The 19,979-nt window shown below is 40.9% G+C and overlaps 1 long non-coding RNA gene across 1 annotated transcript in view; it reads left to right on the top strand.

Moving 5' to 3' along the window:
• The window catches only part of LOC145535855 (uncharacterized), a 245,407-nt gene that overhangs the window by 164,010 nt on the left and 61,418 nt on the right, over positions 1-19,979 (top strand). Inside the window, exon 3 of the long non-coding RNA XR_014075516.1 lies at positions 9,442-9,517. This is a non-coding gene — a long non-coding RNA (uncharacterized LOC145535855). The remainder of the gene's footprint in view (positions 1-9,441; positions 9,518-19,979) is intronic.

Here is a 19,979-nt window from a genome sequence, read left to right as displayed (position 1 = left end):
TACTTTCTTTTTCAACTTTTTGCTTTTCCTGAAGTTACTTGTTGACTGACTTTCATGTTACTTCTTTTGATTTTTGTCACATTAGGTAAAAATTTCCAGCATCCCTTAAGAGATTTGTAACAATTTTCCATAACTTGTCAGAGGACATAAGCCTTAAGCTCCACTAGAATGCAAATTTCAAAAAGTTAGAAACTTAATTTTGTTCATAACTATATCCTCAGGGCCTAGAATAGCCTTAAAAAGTAATAGTTTTTCCATAGATACTTGTTAGATGAAACATAAAAAGAATATTTTTCATTTCTGATTTTCCTTGGAAGCATCCCTTCTGAAACCCCTCATCTGGACTGACTTGCTTCATGGCTGACATTTGTGTTTCTACCTTCACTTCCTTATTGTTGGATTTTCTGTTTTCTGAATCCCATGTCTTCTATTTTCTTGGTTTGCATATTTATTTTGTAGAACATATCCTCCAGAAGCTTCTAGAGTTTGAAAGTTTTTTATGGAGATAAATTTTGCACTTGTACAGTTGAAACTATCTTTAGCATACACTTGCTTTATAATTTTATTGCACACCAAATTCACTTGAAATTTTGAATGCCTTGCTTTTCCAGTATTGATTACCATTCTCCCACCCTTTGCAGGCACTTAATGTTTTAATTTCCTCCCCTCTAATGAATCGTTTGTCATTCTTCCACCTACTTCCCACCTCTAAATACTGTGGTTTGGGGATGCAGATATATCCAAGTGTTTCATTATCTATTGCTATGTGGCAAACTATTACAAAATATAGTGGCTTTAAAGGATAACCACATTCTTTTTTTTTTTTTCTCAAGATTTTGTGCATGGACTGGTCTCTCCATGAGATGTCATTTGAAACTGCAGTTGTCTATGTGCTTAACTAAACTAGAATGCCCTTATATGGTGCACTCACATGGCTGGCAGTTGGTGCTAACTGTTGACCATTAGCTCAGTTAGAACTTTCAATCAGAGCGCCTTTGCTTCTCCTCCATGTGACATTTCCATTTGGCTTGAACTCTGATTGGATGGTACCCAGTTTCCTAAAAGAAGGAAGTGAATGCTGTGAGTCCTCTTAAAGCTTGTGCTCAGCACTCTCAGAATGTAACTTTTGCTGTATTCCATTGGTCAAAGCTAGTTACAAGTAGCTGAGATTCAAGGGGAGGGAAAATAAACTCCAACTGCTGATGTGGGGAACAGCAGGAGAACAGAGGAATTGCTAGGAATCATCTTTGGAGACTAGCTACCATACCTAGTTTCATCAAAGATAGAGTTTGTGTTGCTGGTCTCTGTCCTCTTATTGGTTTTATGTGATTTTTCAAGAGGAAGAGGGGCAGAAATATTTGTACCAACTTGAAATCAGAAATGCATTCAATTTAAAGAAATATTTGCTTATTAGCTATCAAAACTTTTACTTATGATTTTAAAAAATATTATCATTGTTGGGAATTGATTCTTCAGATTTCCACAGCAGATTGTTGCTCAATATTAATAAAATTTGGCTGCACAATGCTGGTCAATGAATTAAACTAAAAGGTGGCAGGGAGTGGGAGAAAGAAGCTGATATTTGTTCATTCATTTATTTATTCATTCTTCATTTGTAAAGGGATATTAAAACAGGACTCTTTACACCTCAGTTTTAGCTTAGGCCCCAAAAGATTGAGAACAACATCCTCAGTTTTAAAGTGGGGCCCTTTAATATGAGACTTGCAACAGAGATTTCTAGAAACAAGTTTTGCAATCCATATCCCATCAGAAATCTTGAAGGTATTAAAGGGCTGAAGTTAAAGAAATAGAGAGAGAGAGAGAGCATTTCTTTGTAGAGAAATACTGGATGGCAGTGGCATGCTCTGTCACTTCTCCACTGTGCCTCATATAGTGTGGGGAGATGGGGACTTCCCCGCACCTTTTGTCAAATGAGAGGGACTTAGAAGAGATGATTCTGAAAGCTTGATAAGTGTCCTTTGAAGATTAGGAGAAACAAAACACAGTACCTAATTCTTGTCTGAGAAATCTAAAGTCACTGTCTGTAGACCTGAGGAAAAAGAGAAGAGGATGGAGAAGGAAGCAAAAGTAAAAGCAGCAGAAGGAGAAAGGAGATGCATTATTTTGGTGTTATGGATGATTTGCTTTTGTTCTATGGACATACAGGAAAATCAGCTTGGAGACATCTTTTAAAAAGACTGTGCAAGAGATTATCTGGAGGGAGAGGCAAAGTGTGCCAGCAGGAGATGGAGCTCAGAATCCTAAAGCTGAAAGTTTTAGAATTTTAGGAGGCCAGCAGAAGGATAAACATATAAATCAATGGAATGGAATTCAGAGTCCAGATGTAAACCCATATATCTATGATTGTCTGACTTTCAATAGGGATGTCAAGACCACTTTTCAATGGGGAAAGCCTAGTCTCTTCAATAGGTAGTATTAGGACAACTGGATATCCACATGCAAAAGAGTGAAGTTGGACTCTCACTTTATACCATGTACAAAAACAAACTCATGGTGGTATGATTTGAGAGAATAGCATTGAAACATGTATATTACCATATGTGAAATAGATCACCAGTCCAGGTTCAATGCATGAGACAGGGTGTTCAGGGCCAGTGCACTGGGATGACTCTGAGGGAGGGGATGGGGAGGGAGGTGGGAGGGGGGTTCAGGATGGGGGACACATGTACACCCATGGCTGATTCATGTCAATGTATGGGAAAACCACTACAATATTGTAAAGTAGTTAGCTTCCAAGTAAAATAAATAAATAAAAACGAACTCAAAATGAATCAAAGGCTTAAACATAAGAGCTAAAATTGTAATAAAATCTTTAGATGAAAACCTAAGGGTAAATACTCCTGACTTTGGATTCTAATAATAAAAATGATAACCACTATTATTTCTTGAGGTCTTAGTAGCGCCCAGGCACTTTCATTTGCATTATCTCACAGAATTCTCATGGCCACCTTGGGAGATAGGGAGTATTATTACTTCCAACTTATAGACTGAGCTTCAGAGAGGTTAAGTGACTTGCTCAAGGTCATACAGCTGGTAAATGGTAGGGCCAGGATTCAACTCCTGATCTACTTGACTCAACAGCTCAAACACTGAAGCACAATATTACACAGGCACCTTGAAGTCTGCCAATTGCTGACCTGATTTTCTTACTGGGGGAGATCAGGCCGAATCCCTGAGGCCATTATTGCTGACTACCAGTGGATGAGCCTGCCCCTATTCACTACAATTCAGCCCCAGGCCTTGCTCTCTCATTTCCTACTTTTGTACCATCTGCAGCTGGCTTAGGTCCTCCCATTTCTGCAGGAGTGGAACATCTGGTTAACCCTTTCCTTCTGTAGGGGATCTCAGGGGAGGGTATGAGTCAAGGGCTGCTCCTGGAGAGGCCTGGCAATGCTTTTACTCTTCATTAAATGTTTATGTGCATTATATACTTTATTATATGCAATTGGGTTTCTTATATGGTACTCCAGTGCATAAATGACTCCCTAGACACATTTGTGAATTTTCATTGTTATAATATAAAGGCTAGCCAAGTTACAAGGCAGACATGTTTTAAACTATTCAATTATTCCCAGTACAGTAACCAAATCCAGGGGAGATTTGGCTTTTCACCCTTCACAGGATTGCTTGCTAGACAGTGTTAGTACTTCTATTTGTCAAAAAGTTTCAGTTTTGAATTTGAGTTGTTAGGAAGATGGGAAAGGCCATGGATATACTATTACCCCCATTTTCAGTTCATTTTAGATCAACTTGTACCTTTTCCTTCTGTGGGTAGTTTATATAACATAAAGGTATATCTTCAGTTCAGTTCAGTCACTCAGTCATGTCCGACTCTTTGCGACCCCATGAACCGCAGCACGCCAGGCCTCCCTGTCCATCACCAACTCCCTGAGTCCACGCACACCCATGTCCATCGAGTCGATGATGCCATCCAGCCATCTCATCCTCTGTCATCCCCTTCTCCTCCTGCCCTCAATCTTTCCCAGCATCAGGGTCTTTTCCAATGAGTCAGCTCTTCACATCAGGTGGCCAAAGTATTGGAGTTTCAGCTCCAACATCAGTCCTTCCAATGAACACCCAGGACTGATCTCCTTTAGGATGGACTGGTTGGATCTCTTTGCAGGCCAAGGGACTCTCAAGAGTCTTCTCCAACACCACAGTTCAAAAGCATCAATTGTTCGGCGCTCAGTTTTCTTTATAGTCCAACTCTCACATCCATACATGACCACTGGAAAAACCATAGCCTTGACTAGATGGACCTTTGTTGGCAAAGTAACGTCTCTGCTTTTAAATATGCTGTCTAGGTTAGTCATAACTTTCCTTCCAAGGAGTAAGCGTCTTTTAATTTCATGGCTGCAGTCACCATCTGCAGTGATTTTGGAGCCCAGAAAAATAAAGTCAGCCACTGTTTCCACTGTTTCCCCATCTATCTGCCATGAAGTGATGGGACTGGATGCCATGATTTTAGTTTTCTGAATGTTGAGCTTTAAGCCAACTTTTTCACTCTCCACTTTCACTTTCATCAAGAGGCTCTTTAGTTCTTCACTTTCTGCCATAAGGGTGGTGTCATCTGCATATCTGAGGTTATTGATATTTCTCCTGGCAATCTTGACTCCAGCTTGTGCTTCCTCTAGCCCAGCGTTTCTCATGATGTACTCTGCATATAAGTTAAATAAGCAGGGTGACAATATACAGCCTTGACGTACTCCTTTCCCTATTTGGAACCAGTGTGTTGTTCCATGTCCAGTTCTAACAGTTGCTTCCTGACCTGCATACAGGTTTCTCAAGAGGCAGATCAGGTGGTCTGGTATTCCCATCTCTTTCAGAATTTTCCACAGTTTATTGTGATCCACACAGTCAAAGGCTTTGGCATAGTCAATAAAGCAGAAATAGATGTTTTTCTGGAACTCTGTTGCTTTTTCAATGATCCAGTGGATGTTGGCAATTTGATCTCTAGTTCCTCTGCCTTTTCTAAAACCAGCTTGAACATCCGGAAGTTCACGGTTCACGTATTGCTGAAGCCTGGCTTGGAGAATTTTAATTATTACTTTACTAGCATGTGAGATGAGTGCAATTGTGCAGTAGTTTGAGCATTCTTTGGCATTGCCTTTCTTTGGGATTGGAATGAAAACTGACCTTTTCCAGTCCTGTGCCCACTGCTGAGTTTTCCATATTTGCTGGCATATTGAGTGCAGCACTTTCACAGCGTCATCTTTCCGGATTTGAAATAGCTCAACTGGAATTCCATCACCTCCACTAGCTTTGTTCATAGTGATGCTTCCTAAGGCCCACTTGACTTCACATTCCAGGATGTCTGGCTCTAATGAGTGATCACACCATCGTGATTGTCTGGGTCATGAAGAACTTTTAGGAAAGCTAGTATCTTTATACTGAGAAGATGATGAAGCCATGGGTATTAAGAAATATGACATCATGCATTCACTCATTTATTCATTTTTTAAAGCTGACTTGTGTTGAGCGTTTACTGTACTTTCAGCAGAGTGCTGATAGCTAAGATGATAAAGAATCTGCCTACAGTGCAGGAGACACGGTTCAATCTGGGTCTGGAAGATTCCCTGGAGAAGGAAATGGCAACCCACTCCAGTATTCTTGCCTATAGAATTCCATGGACAGAGGAGCCTGAAGGGCTATAGTCCTGGGAGTTGCAAAGAGTCAGACACGACTGAGCGACTAACACTTTCACTAAATGTGTGGAGATGTATATAAGACATGGTGTTCATTTTCAAAGAATCCATCTTTTAGTGGGGCAACGGTAAATGTACAATTTCAGTGTAGTGTGATAACTGCTATGAAAGAGATATGCCCAGAGTATTAGGAGAAAACAGATTAGAGAATGGTACATGAAAAAAACCTGACAAATAAGTCATTCATTGAAGTCAACACTTTTCTTCACAGAAAGGTATTTGCTTTAGAGAAGTAGGTGTTTCTCTGGCTGCAATGGAGATGGCCCCCTGGACAACCTGGGAATCCACATATTAAAGATGGTGGATTGCTGTCAGCCTGGCACCCTGCATACATAAGGACTGATCTGCCTACTCTTCAGGTGCCCAGTACTGTTATATGAGCAGGAAAGAAACTTCTATGAGGTTTGCGTGATTATACATTTCAGAGTTTATATGTTACAGCATTTAGCCCATCCTCATCAATACAATTCGGAGAAGGCAATGGCATCCCACTCCAGTACTCTTGCCTGGAAAATCCCATGGATGGAGGAGCCTGGTAGGCTACAGTCCATGGGGTCGCTAAGAGTCGGATACGACTGAGCGACTTCACTTTCACTTTTCCCTTTCATGCACTGGAGAAGGAAATGGCAACCCACTCCAGTATTCTTGCCTGGAGAATCCCAGGGACGGTGGAGCCTGGTGGGCTGCCATCTATGGGGTCGCACAGAGTCGGACACGACTGAAGTGACTTAGCAGCATCAATACAATTACAAGGTCACATCAGTTTTCATAATATCTTGATTCTGGCCCCTCCTCTCCATCACCTCTGCCACCATTAAGATCCTCACTGTGTCCCTCCTGGACTACAGTAACCATCTTCTAACTTCTTTTTCTTCCCTGCCTTCAGCTCTCCTTGCTAAGTGGAAGACTATTATGTTTTACCCAACATGTTTCAGAGAAACAATGCTTTAGGCCAGAGGACTATTAAAGAAAGGACTGCTTCAGGGGTAGGCACTCCTCAGATACTTCTCCTGTGCAGGCAGCCTTCTTCTCTGCCTCTGTTCAAGGCAGTTTGTAAAATAGCCCATGGGCTAGAACCCAGCCAGAATTGCTTGGCTTTTCTCTAGTTTAAGGACCCAGAGAGATGTCATATAGCATCTGCTGCTGGACAGTAGAGAAGCAAGTTTGAGAGTATGAATGGTTCAGGGAAATTCATTCCTATTACTAGAAGGAGAACTCAAGGTACATGTTCTCCTGATTTAGTGGAGGAGTCAGAGTAAGTGATATTTTCATCCCAGCTCAACCACTTATTAGCTGTTGTGACACTGGGAAAGTTACTTGACCTCCTTCTTATTTCAGATTTTTTTTTCTGTAATATAGAAATAAAAATAAATAAAAATAAAAATTATAGAAACCTCAGAGAGTTGTGAGGATTACATGAGGTGTGATACATGTAAACTAATTGGAATAGCGGCTGGTACATAGTTAAGTCCTTAAATATTTTTACAATTATCATTTTTAATACTATGTAGAAAGAATAGCTCTTTTCTCATAATTATTATTTCTCTCACTTAAAAAGTTTTTCTGTATTGAATCAAAGTTTCTACTAGTGTTTTAGAAAAATAAAGCTACCAGGTAGCCAAAGACTTCCCTGGAGGGTACAAATTCTTCCTAGCTTGGAAATACAGCTTGCTCTGTTGCTGAGCTGTATTTAAATCCATATTTCCCAATGACTTTCAGTTATAGGAGGTTCTTCCTTGAAGCTTATCATGTTTAGAAATGCAATGCTGCTGCTAAGTCACTTCAGTTGTGTCCGACTCTGTGCAACCCCATAGACGCCAGCCCACTAGGCTCCCCTGTCCCTGGGATTCTCCAGGCAAGAACACTGGAGTGGGTTGCCATTTCCTTCTCCAATGCATGAAAGTGAAAAGTGAAAGTGAAGTCTCTCAGTCGTGTCTGACCCTTAGCGACCCCATGGACTGCAGCCTGCCAGGCTCCTCTGTCCATAGGATTTTCCAGGCAAGAGTACTGGAGTGGGGTGCCATTTCCTTCTCCATAGAAATGCAATATAGCTGTATAATTTTTTCCCAAGCTGAGGAACAAACACAAGCAAAAATGGGGGACAATTTTTAGGGAAAGCTTTTAAGGCCATGTTAGCTAAAGCCATGGCCAAAAGGAATATTGAGGTTTCTGGAGCTGTTTCAGGGTCAATACAAAGTGTTGTGTTTTGAGTCAAGTTCTCTCAGTGGACTCCTACCATTGTTATTTCTTGTCCTCTGAAGCATCTTTGTCACTTGTGTTTTCTGCTAAAGAGAAGTGATTTGTGGTTTCTTATGTGCCACATAGATCTGAGAGGGAAGATATCAGATTCTCCTATCTCGCCTTCTCCAACAAGATAAGGGCAGATGAGCAAGGGCACAGAGCATAAGCTTCATTTCTCTCTGGATCTGGTTAAGTAAGATTGAAAATTGCCACTGTTTCATTGTTTCCTACCTACTGTGAATTGAGGGTAAATAGGTGCTGAGGCAAGTATAGATAAAGACAGTAACCACCAAATCTTCAAAATATGAATACAACTAGCTCCACAGAAAGACTAGCATAACCCAACCAGCACTTTACAACACAAAGCCTTAGAACAGAGGTCACCAAACTTTTTCTGTAAAGGGCTAGATAAGTAAGTTTTGTGGGTCATACAATCTCTGTCACAACTACTTAATTTCACTATTGTACTGGGACAGCCATAGGCTATAATAAACAAATAGGCAAACTGTGTTCTAATAAAACTTTATTTACAAAAACAGGCAGCAGGCAGGGTTTGGTCCAAGGGCTATAGTTTGCTGACCTCCTATTTAGAGATTTATAGAACTCTAGGCGATGACAAGGAAATGAGCCTGGGAGGGAACTTAGCCTCCTTCTGATCCTAAAGGTAATAGGTGAGGAGCACTAGCATGACCCTCCATTGAAATCTGTATGGAGATGAAGGCACAGTAAGAACAGAGTCTATAGGTCCCTATTCCTTAGAAACTCTAAAGAGATGGGTGGGGTGAGAGGAGGGGCATTCTGGCTAATCCATGATGATTTATACTTTGGTATGTCATCAAACGGGTTCAACTCAAGGTGAAGTAATGGAGCCACCATGACCTATTGACCTTGTTATGTCATCAAAAGAAACAGCTTTTGACCAGAAAATGGTGGATTTCTTCCTAGTGCTTTGTACATTACCCAGAAGCCTCTAGATTGTTCCAATTCTTAATAAAATTTCAAATATGTCGGTAACAATTTGCTAACACCATAGTGTGTGTGTGTGTGTGTGTGTGTGTGTGTGTGTGTGTTTTAAGTAAGCACTTTGACTAAGTCCTCTGTTTATTTCATTGGGATAAAATCATAGATTTGGCAAAAGGGAATGGTTTGGTGGGCAGCCCTCTGGCAAGTTTTGCCTGAACTTTGCCATTGTTGGTGTGCATATATTTACACAAAGGAGAATATGAACCAGGGTAAGCAGCCCACATTGAGTGGAGATGACAGAAAAGGCATTTGATGTCTCATGTATTTAGAGGAAATTCAAAATATAAACCTTTGTCCATGGTTGCTGTGAGGAGAGGGGTCAACATTAGCTTAACAATGTAATACACTGAGTCTTGTCTACTTTCTAGGAGGGGGAGAAAACAAAACGTATTTAGCAGAGGCAGACCTTTATTTAATTAGCTCTAATGTAAAGATTTCTTGTCTTTTGCAGCTACTCAGCTTTAAGAGAGTGCCTGGTACCTGAAGGCCGGCTCCTACTGGGACTAATTCCATCCAGACAGCTCCAAGTATGTTCATTAGGCGCTGATTAGGTTTCACACAGGTGGGGAAGGTTAGGGGCACAGATAGAGAGGCGGTGCTGATTGTGTTAAGCATAAAACACCATCTGTTTCCCAAGTAAGAAAAGCAACTGCATCCATGCTTCTTGAGGGATACCAGGCCACTGCTGAAGCCATTGCTCCCTTTACTTCCTTTCATTCTCCAGCTACATTTACAGGACTCAAAACAAGTTGGTAAGAATGAAGAAAACATAAAATACCTAAAAGCTGTTGAAAAAGATGCTAAATTCTTAACCGTTACATTCAGTTTGATCGGAGTGAATGGGAGATTTTCTTTCTCTAATGCAAGCATTGTACTTGGCAGGAAAATAGAATACTACATTGATTCCTTTTCAAATGTAAGGACTTCCCCCCCCCCCCAAGGCAAACAGCCTTCCCAGTTAGCCAGCTCTTCAGGGCACTTTAATATGGTTTTGTTTGGGACCAAAGAATGCAAATGAGCTGACATGCAGATTCCCCTTTTCTAAGAAAATAAACAGCCCGGAGACGCTTGGGGGGGGAGGGGCAGCAGTTGATGGAGTGAGCTGATGGGTACTTGAGTTCACCTGATAAGGGGTCCCCACTACTTTGTTGCTTGCCCACACAGAGCCAGAGGCTCACAATGCCACACTCATTCCAGCCAGCCTCCCAGAGCAAACCACCCCACCACCTGGCCTTTCCCCATTCACTATTTCTCTTTCCTGCCGAAGAAAACTTTCCTGCCCAGCAGGTGGTGGGGGCAGCCCATAGTGCAGTGCAAAGCTTGTCCCCACTTCTGCTCTTCAATTCATGACCTCACTGGTAAAGAGTCCCATCTTTATTATTGTAAGAGCTCAGCAAAGCCAGCTGGAAGCCAATCAGCGTGACTCCTGCCCCCACCTCAGGCAAATGAGGGGAGCAGGCAGCCTAGCCCTAGAGTCCAGGGCCAACAAGCCCCTCCTGGGGCTCTCCCAGTAAACTTCAGTTCTATGGGTGCAGGGTGGGGTGTGCAGCCTGGGGCTGGATGGGAGTGGAGAGAAGAGAGCCTTGCCTCTGCCTGTTCCCATTGGATTCTCTGGGGCAGCTCTGTTATCCTTCTGGGGAGTCAGCCCCCAGCATGCCTCAAGGGCAGCTGCAGTGGGGGAAGGGATGCCTGTCACCACTCTTAGAAACAAAGGGCCGAGACTCCTCCACTATGGAGTCTGATCCTGGATAACTCACCTCCCAGCTTCCCTCCTGCTGCACAGCGGGCCTGCCTACTTCGTATAGTGGTCACTATATATACATACATAGGGCATGACTTCAGCAGGAATACTTCCCAAATTGGAAATCAGTTTTCCGACAAGGTAACCCCCTAGTCTGCTCTTTGCCAGTGATTTGTACTGTTATGCCTAACCTGGCACTCAAGGCCCTCTGCTGTCCAACACTCACTCCTTACACCTCTTACCTGGTCTCTGAAGTATCTAGGTCTAGTGTCTTGGCTGTTCTCCAACCCTCTGAACGTACCTCCACCCTCACATTTGAACATAGGTCGTTTCTTCTGACTAGAATGCCCACAGTCTCTTCTTCCTTCCATTAAGTTCCAGCCTATTCCTTACAGGGCCTTTAAGCTTTCTTCAAGTCTGTCAGACCTGTTCCTCCTCTGGCATTTATTGTCTGTTCATCTTTGGGGCATTTAGCATATGCCTGGTGAGGTTCTTAACATGTGTTTCTCATGAATTTGTTTTTCCTCTACCAATAGATTGTTAAGCTTTCTGAAGGCAGAGGCTCTTTCTTATCTCCCTTATAGAACTTTGCACAGCGCTAGGATAATAGTAGGGACCCAGTAAATTGGCCACTTGTAGGTTGACACCCCTTGATATCCTGGATTAATGTTTGTTTTTCCTATATTGGGCCTTTTCCCTACCATTAAAAAGGATGAGATAAGAGAAACTAAGGTTTGTGTTTGTGTGTGCAGTGTATGGCGCGCGCGCACACACACACACACACACACACACACACACACACATATATACCTACCTCATTTATTCCTTTTGGTAATTTCATGAGAGTTGTTATTCTGATTGTATAGATAAAGAGAACTGAAGCTCAGAGAGAGAAATGGTTTGCTTAGGTTTACACAGCTAGAAAGCTGCAGTGCTGATTTGAATACAGGTTGGTCTGATGCCAAAGCCAAAGGGATCCCTACTGACTTTTGTGTCCCGGGCCCCAGGTAGGAAATGGGAGTAGGAATTGAAGTCTAGAAAGAATGGATTTCATTTTTTATTGTTCAGTTAAATATGATTCAATAAGCATTTGCTATATAGTATAGTATTTGATACATACTGTACTGGATACTAGAATGGATACAGAGATGAACAAAATAAAATCCCTGAGCTTCTAGGAGCTCACCATCTCACAGAGGCAAAAATACTTACTGAATCTAATTCTGATAAAAAGACAGCTGTGAAATAGAGCTATAGGTTAATGAGGAAATGAGAGAAGCATTGATTTTGACTGAAATTGTTGGGGAAGTCATCTTGGAAAAAAGCATAATTTTAGTTACGTTTTAATGGAAATTTCAGATTTTTCTAAGTAAACAGAGAAAGAACCTTCCAAATTTGAGGACAGTTGGAGCAAAGACACTAAAAGGTGGGAAGGGCCCTACATGAATGTATGAATAAGGATTTTCTCTGTAGTCCAGCACCATTGGTTGGGTAGTGTGGTTACAAAATCCTGGTTGGAGAGATGCTGTCTTGTTCCCTTGTCCTATGCCTAGGGCATAATCCAGCTATAAATAAGTAATTCCTTGGCCTCAGTGATGATAGTACCTGAAGTCTTAAACTTAAGCAGTGAAAAGCCCATCACAGTGGCCTATGGACCTCTCCTCTGACTCAGTCACTTGTTTCAAGGTCATGGTTTCATAAACATGGTGTATCCATTTTTTATTCTTCTTGATTGCCATGTTGAATGGTTAAAGAAGGGAAATTCCCAATTAGAAGTCATTCAACAAGGCAGGTTAAAATTCCACAATCCATTTCCTTTAAAGTTAATGAAAAGGTTCTTTGGGGAAAAAATAGATGAATGTGCAATTTTTAAATCATAGTAATTCTAACCACAAACAGAAGCCCCTGAGCAAAAGTAAACATTATGTACTGAATGTTTGCATTGCTCCAAAATTTGTATATTGAAATCCTAACCCCCAATGCAATGATATTAGGAAGTGGGGCCTTTGGGAGGTGATTAGATCATAAGAATGGAGCCCTCAAGAATGGGATAAGGGCCCTTATAAAAGAGACCCTAGAGAGCTATCTCCCCCACATACACCATGTGAGGACACAGCAAGAAGACAGCCATCTGTGAACCAAGAAGGGGGTCCTCACCAGACACTGAATCTGCCAGCGCCTTGATCTTGGACGCCCCAGTCTCCAGAATTGTTAGAAATAAACTGTTGTGTTCGCCACCCCATCTATGGTATTCTGTTATAGAAGGCTGAACTAAGACAGTCAACATGAGGGGGAAAGATCTGGTTTCTCTAGGATGGGAAATTCTGACTGCTGTCTTAACTGCCTCTCTAGAGGCAGTACCATGTTCTGGAAAAAACGTAGGCTTTGGAATCAGACAGATATGTTTTTAAATCCCAGCTTTGTGACTTAGTAGCTACATGATCTTGAGCAAGTTACTTTACCTCTCTGATGTGCATTTTCTTTCTCAGTAAAATAAGGATAATTAAGAGCTTACTTGCTAGGCTGTTGTGAGGATTCAAACAGATAACATACATACAAGTCCCTGGTTCAGTGCAAGGCACACAGTAAGGCTTTGATATATAATACTGTCATTTTGATTATATTTAGTTGAAAGTTTCTGCTTCCAGAAGAATTGTCCCCCGCCATTTGGACTATAATCACATGAAGGATAGGGACCATGCTACCTTTGTCTAGCATCTCACAGCATTACTATTGTAGGTACTCAGTAAATATTTGTTGAATGAGTAGATGGAAAGAACAGCATCTAGCAAAGGGCATAATACCTAGTTGATGCTTAATAACTGACTTGCAACCAACCCAATTGCATTAGGGACAGGGAAACAGACCAGGAAGCCCAAGAATCACTTTAGACTCATTTCAGCCATCTTTTTCTCAACAGTCTTTGAAAATGGAAAATTGTGAGTTCCCCTTCTCTACCTTTTAGTGACCTGTTCTATCATTCTCTCCAAATCAGAAGTTAAACAAAAGGGTCAAAAGCTAATTCATCAATCGAGAGTAAAAACTGACCAGCCACAGTGTTTCTCTTTTTTAAGGAAATTGCTTGCTGCTAACCTCTTGAAAGGAGCATCGGCTGGGAGGTTGAGAGACTGAGGTGCTTTTTGCCTGCACTAAACTTGAAATATAGCGTTGGTCACATCCCGAGACACCTGAAATCTGCTGGGGATCCAACAGAGAGGAAACAATAGTGTTTAATTCATTTTGGATGAAAATATAAATCTCTACTTTAGAATTGCTGTCTTTTTTTTCATTTGGCCCTTCTACAGTTTGAAACCAAATCTTTAACAGTTGCTTTATATTCACTATCAGCCAACATTTATATGAAACGTCAGCTTTCCATACGACTTAGGTTCCCATCTTCAATAAGTACATATTTACTGAGCACCCTGCCAGGCCCTGGGACTCTTTTAGGGACTCACATGAGTTTGCTGAATCAATCCCAAGAAAGTCTCCATTTGGCTAAATGGAATCATAATCTTTGTGTGCTAAATTTGATTCTAAGGTTTTGAGAGATGCTTTCATCTTGTTTATTTCAGAGTGGGCAGCTGCCTCCATGGCTACATTGGAAGGACATAGAAAATAAGTCTACCCTAAAATATCCCTTTCTTCATTCCCGAGCTAAAAATCTCTATCCTTTGCTTTACCAACAAGGGTGATAGCAAAGGAGGGAGCATTAACTTTTTTTTGTAGAGAGCCCCAGGTGACAAAGAAAAATATGCTTTATCCTTCCTGTTAACATGGTGGCCCAGGTTCCTTGGTCTACTGAGGTACGGAGTAGTTTTGCCTATGAAGGGTATCTGTGGGGACAAAAATGGGTAATGCCATCTGAAAGGGGTGGTGCTAGAGGATAGAATACTTGACTCAGCAGCTCTGAAAGAAGAGGGAATGGAAAAGATGCCTGAAGGTGGAGCCAGAGATACATTCAATGCACTTCATAATCTAGCTTCCACATGGTCCTGTGAATGAGCCTCTCTTGCAGGAAGTCAACATGTACTCTGAGTAAATTCAGATTCAAATTCAATGAAACCTATATGTTGGGACTGTTGCCTACTCTTTTGTTTGAACTGAATGTTATTTTCTTTGTTTCTTGTCTATGACATAAGCACATTAGTGGTTCTCTATTTACAAAGATCATCAGCATTACCCTCAAACTTAGGTTCAGAGGTCAAGGTATCCTTTGTCCACAATGAAAACTCTGCCAGAGGTCTTCTCAGATCTGGAAGAACTTTTCTTCCAAATTCTAGGGAAGGAGTTTTCCTTCCTCTGAGATTCATTTGGGCAAACTAAAAAGTTGAAAATGAGCATGAATTATCCTCCATTACCCGTATATCCACTTTATCTCATCTTTATTGCCACAGCTCTAAATGTGTAAAGGGGTCAGTGTACAGTGTGATGAGGAGAGAGAGAATTGGAGAGAAAGCCAGAACAAAGGGGGTGGGAGATAGAGGGGGGAGAGGTAACCAAGGGAATGATGAGAACTTTAAAGCTGTATTTTCTTATATACCAGGGGTTGTTAAAGGTCCAGATGATGTAGCAGTAAACAGAACAGAACAGACATAACCCTTGCTCTCATGGAGCTTACAGTCCAGTAGGGGAAACAGACAATAAGCAAGATTGCTTGGTATAAAGATTGAAAAACATAGTGTTAAGTGTAATGGAGAAAAGTAAATTAGGTAGGAAGAATAAGAAGTGTGAGATAGGGACTTGCTCTTTTAGACCAGATCAACAAAGAAGACCTCACTGAGAAGGTGACATTTGAGTCACTTTCTCAGCTATTTCCTAACACATAATTCTTGGTCAGAGTGAATGTTATTCAGTTTAGTGGCAGGAAACTGCAGGGTATGAGGTGATGAGGCATGGTTCCAATGGGAACAGTAACTCCTCCAGTGACAAGTATTCTTAGAGGCCATCTCCTCCAGCCCCTGTATTCGCATATAGTGGTAAGTGACTTGCCTAAGCACACAGGCCAGTGAGGAGCAAAGTTAAGAAAATAAATCAGCTTTTCTGATTCCTGATCCAGTATCCTTTCCATGTTACTTCAGAGTGAAAGGGTACAGGTATTTCTTCTTGCCTGATTCAAAACTGGAAAATGTGGATATTACTCTCTTAGTCAGTTATTCTTAACCTTAAATGTGTATGAGCATCTCCTGGGATGCTGGTTACAAATGAAGATTCAAGAGCCAAACCCAGAGGATTCTGACAGCAGATGGTTCATGGATCCCACTTTGAAAACTTTGAAAACCCCATCTAAGCCCTCAAATAGAGGGGAAGACCCTTTTATCTGAGTTTTGTTTTTAGTCATTTTCATATCTCAATCCCTCACTAAGGATAATTTTAAGTCACACCATTTGTTTAGCAAGTCTTTATCAGATTCTCTGAAAATTAGTTCACTATTCTTCTCACCTGCATTATCTTAGAATCTCCTGTTACGTTCATTGGTCATGTGAGCATTTGGATTAGAAATATCTACAGAATAGGTACTGTGAAAAAATATAGTTAATATGAAGCTGAAAAAAATGAATCAAAGGCAGATGATGTATATTGTGTAGGATAGATGATGCTGAGCAACTAGTGGCAGGATAATTTTAGGAGGCAATTTTAAAGCTGCAGGCGAGAGTAGAAATTGACTGTTGTCTATGAGGATGAACATGGGAAGTACAAGTGGAGGAGGGTGGAGGGGTTACAATCTGCAGTACTTGATGACTGATTGGCTGCACATTTTAAGAAAAGATAAAGGAGTCAGAATGACTTCAGACATTCTAGACTTGCAGTGCCTTGATCAGAGATAGGGACCACTGGGAGATGAGCAAATTTGTTACAGGAGGAGTTAATGGCTTTGATTTGGACCATGTTAATCTGGACATGTTGGTATGATAAACATGGAGGTATGTAGTCAAGAGAAAGGTTAGGTTTTGCCATCTAGATGTGGCTGATTATTCAACAAAGTCTACTGAGCACTTACTATGTTCCAGGGATTTTCCAGGTGCTTGGTATACATCAGTGAACAAACAGACAAAATACCTTTCTTTTAAGTAGCTGACATTCTAGCAGGGATGAGATGGTGGGGGGCATTAATAAACATAATAAGTAAATTATCTCATAGGTCAGAACATGATAAGCACTATGGAAAAAATAACTGAGATCAAGGGAATGACTATGATAGCCCATGAAGAGAGATATGTACAAGGGGAGAGGGCAGAATGAGGAACAAAGAAGGCTAAGGGCAGACCCTTTAGGACATTACCATTAAGAGTTTGATGGAGAAAAAGAAGTGATTAATCAGTAGAGGAGGTTAATAGTGAAATAGGAAGATTAAGAGGAGTATAAGGGAATATAAGGGAGAAAAATGTTTCTGTCAAAGGGTGACTATCAAGTGGTAAATTATGCCAATGCATCAAAGGCGGAGATGAAGCCATTGAGATTGGAAACTATGAGACTGTCAGTGGAGTGACAGAAGCCAACTCAGGTTTGGCATTTACTTTATGATATGGTAGATGTTTGTAGGGGATTACAGAAAGAATCAATGATAAAAAGTAGAGATGATGAATGAAGGCAACTTTTTTTAGAGTTTATAAAATAAAAGGTAGAATTGGGATTGTATCTCGAGTTAGAAAGAAATAAAGTTATGGAGAGTATTTTTGGTTGAGGACATTTAGTGAGGAAGACCTGAGACAGTCTGCTGGCTGAGAGGAAAGACCCAATGGGAAGGGAGAGTGTGATAATTTAAAAGAATGGGAAATTAATACATTAAAGCAGAACCAAGAGCATAAGAGGGATTTGTTTTTTTAAGCTAACAAAATTCTTGAGGTTAACTTTGGAAGAAAAAAGCAAAACATAACATGAGATAAGGAAAAGAGAGTTTGAGTAAAGATATAGAAAGATTTTGCTAGAAAGGAATGGGAGCTGAATACATTTATATTTTGTAACCTGACAGTTTGAAAAGCATGAAAAGTGTCCAAAAAAACAATTGTGAGAGAACAAAGAAGAGAATTGGGCAGCAGGGTCCTGGGTCCAACTGGGGTCACTCAGCATGAGGAGTTACTTGTGTGTGTTCACTAAGATCTTTATAGATGAGGAAGATTAAAACAATAAGTATGAGTACAACCAGGACTGAGTTTAGCAAGTAGTTTCTGAAGACAGAATTAGGGATAGATTATTACTGAATTTGGAGTAGAGATGGTTGACCCTGGTTTCCAGAATAGATAGAAATGGTGGTGAAAACAAGTGGTATTAGGGGAAAAAGAATATGGAGGTGTCCAAGGAGTGGAAACACCTATGAGGTGGGAGGGTAGGTTTAGTGGGAGAGAGAGCAGAGCAGAAGTCTCCTGTTGGAGGCTGAGGTAATAGAATTTTTAAGGTTTGAGATTTCAGATTTAGAACCATTTCAGGTGATAACAAGGTCATGGTGTGGCCATTGAGTTGATTGCTAAAGTAGAAAGAAGATGAAGGTCAGTGTCATAAGTAACTCATCCACAAGAAGATTGGAGTTGTTCATGAAGAGGAGATATATGGACAGACGGTAATCTGGATTCTGAAATGTTCGGTGAATAGAAGGGCTTGAGTGCCTGGGAGGGAGATCTGGAGATGACTGTGAAGAGAATTTATCAGTCAGATGATGAAGGCTTCAAAAGAGGAGGAGTTATGGATGGAAGGAAGTCTAGAAAATACAATGAGGATTCTGGAAACTCCTGCCAGTCTTCTTTACCCCAGGCATATGGAGTGTGGATAAATGAAGAAACTCTATAGAGCTTTGCTAATTCAAATGGGGCCTATGGGCCAGCAGCATCCAGGATCACCTGGGAATTTGCTAGAAATGTAGACTCTCTAGTTCTATCCCTGATCGACTAAATCAGAATTCATATTTTATCAAGTTTTCCAGGTAATTCATATACATGTAAAAATTCAGAAAGCAGTGAAGGAAGTGTCATCATCAGAGGAAAGCTAGTTTAGTGGAGTAAAAGAAACATTTCAAAAGATTTGTTAACAAGGCCTGGGGATAGCTGTTGTTGACCTAAGTGGAGAACTTACCAATTACAACTGGAACGAAAATGTGAATTTAAACTGCATAAGAGTTTCCACAACTGGTGGGGTGGGCCCAGACAGATTATCTTTATCCTGGGTTAGCTTCAGGTGGTGGAGGAAAGTGAGTTGGCTTGGCTGCTCAGGAAGTTGGTGAACCTTGCTAAAAACTTTAGCACTGAAACTGGCATTGTGCCTGAGGTCTGGTGGAGTTATGTATAATAAGGCTCCTTGCTATGGAATGGAATCCATGTTGAAAGGTGATGTGAGCATTTTTGGATAGTCAATGGGCTAGATTAATTCCTGCATGAGGTGATCCATCTTGAGACCATAGGACACAAGTGTACAATGATAGTACCAGCCAAGTTCTTTACAGTTTTGCCCCAGCAATTTTGAGATGGGCCTGGGACAAAGTTAAAGATGTCAACCAATGCCAGAGGACATAGGTGCCTCCACCTAAAAATTTGTCAAAGTTGCCTTTACCTTTTCAAAACATTTTGTATTTCCTTTACAAGCCTCATCATTTCCCCTTCCAAATAAGAGGTGAATATTAATCTAGGCAATATTGATTAAAATACCCTAAAAATATAAAGCCTTAAAACGTAAACGAGTATAACATATACTGGGTGAACATATGTGTGTGTAATAGTATAAATATTGAAAGCCCCTGCTGTGAGAAGCCATAGCAAAACATTTTTTAGCAGACTTACTTCTGGGATCACTAATGATTAATTAGTGTGTATCGTAATGTAAAGCAAATGTCACCCTAGCTACCTGGGGTTGCTGTCATTTGAGAGTGGAGCGATTTCCTGTTGATCACCAACAGTAAAATGAAAACTGCCTGCCATCTTGTGGAAGATGATGGGTATCTCACACCCAGAGAAAAAAGCAAGTAAGTCTAGACATGCATGTTCTCTTGGGGGTTTTCATGGATGCGTTGTTTCCTGTAGAGAAGTATTGTAAGGATTAAAATGGAAATGATCATATCTCAAAAATTGCACAATTGCATTTTCTTTCTTATCACCTATTTTGAAACCAAGGCATTTAGCCTGAAAAGAAAACTGATAGTGTCTCTCCGTTGGGTGGTTGATTCTTGAAGAATCGTGAGTTGGCCCGACGTGTTCAGTTTTTGGCCTAGCTGCAAGAGAAACTGTAGCTGAATGAGTATTTCAGATCACTAGCTCAGAAGC

Source organism: Giraffa tippelskirchi, chromosome X, assembly GCF_054371585.1.
Source record: "Giraffa tippelskirchi isolate mGirTip1 chromosome X, T2T-mGirTip1v1.2.pri, whole genome shotgun sequence".
Taxonomy (NCBI): Eukaryota; Metazoa; Chordata; class Mammalia; order Artiodactyla; family Giraffidae; genus Giraffa; species Giraffa tippelskirchi.
This window is presented reverse-complemented; position numbering and strand designations above follow the sequence as displayed.